This window comes from Heteronotia binoei, chromosome 10, assembly GCF_032191835.1.
Source record: "Heteronotia binoei isolate CCM8104 ecotype False Entrance Well chromosome 10, APGP_CSIRO_Hbin_v1, whole genome shotgun sequence".
Taxonomy (NCBI): domain Eukaryota; kingdom Metazoa; phylum Chordata; class Lepidosauria; order Squamata; family Gekkonidae; genus Heteronotia; species Heteronotia binoei.
Window position 1 is genome coordinate 73,961,048 of NC_083232.1, and position 641 is coordinate 73,961,688.

The following is a 641-nucleotide window of genomic DNA, read 5'->3' on the forward strand; positions in this document are numbered from 1 at the left end:
TCTCATTCTTTCTCTCAATAGGTTACATCTGAATTCAGTTGGTCCTGAACATACCCAGTCAGTTTACTCTCACTGTAAAATAAACCTTTCTCCTGTAGCATTAAATCCATGCTCTCCACCTTCATATTAAGGATGGAAAAAGTTATAACCAGGGTCATTTTTGTAGAAAAAGCCCAGCAAGAGCACATTTGCATATTAGGCCATGCCCCCTGATGTCACCATTGTTCCACACCCCCTGACAACAAGCCTACAGCCATACCACCCTGAACATGGCCGATCTCATCTGATCTCGGAAGCTAAGCAGGGTCAGGCCTGGTTAGCACTTGGATGGGAGACTGTATAACTACTGGGTGCTGTAGGCTTTTTGGCCTGCTGGAGTTGCTGTGGCATCCCATCTTTGCCAGCTCGTTAGGCAGCCCCATGGTGCAGAGCGGTAAAGCTGTAGTACTGCAGTCCTAACCTCTGCTCATGACCTGAATTCGATCCTGGCAGAAGCTGGGTTCAGGTAGCCGGCTCAAGGTTGACGCAGCCTTCCATCCTTCTGAGGTCAGTAAAATGAGTTCCCAGCTTGCTGGGAGTAAAGTGTTGATGACTGGGGAAGGCAATGGCAAACCACCCCATTAAAAAGTCTGCTGTGAAAA

The 641-nt window shown here is 48.0% G+C and overlaps 1 pseudogene; it reads left to right on the forward strand.

Annotated features, from left to right (window-relative positions):
• Positions 1-245: 245 nt before the first annotated feature.
• Positions 246-362, forward strand: LOC132578744 (5S ribosomal RNA; annotated as a pseudogene).
• The last annotated feature ends 279 nt before the right edge of the window (positions 363-641 follow it).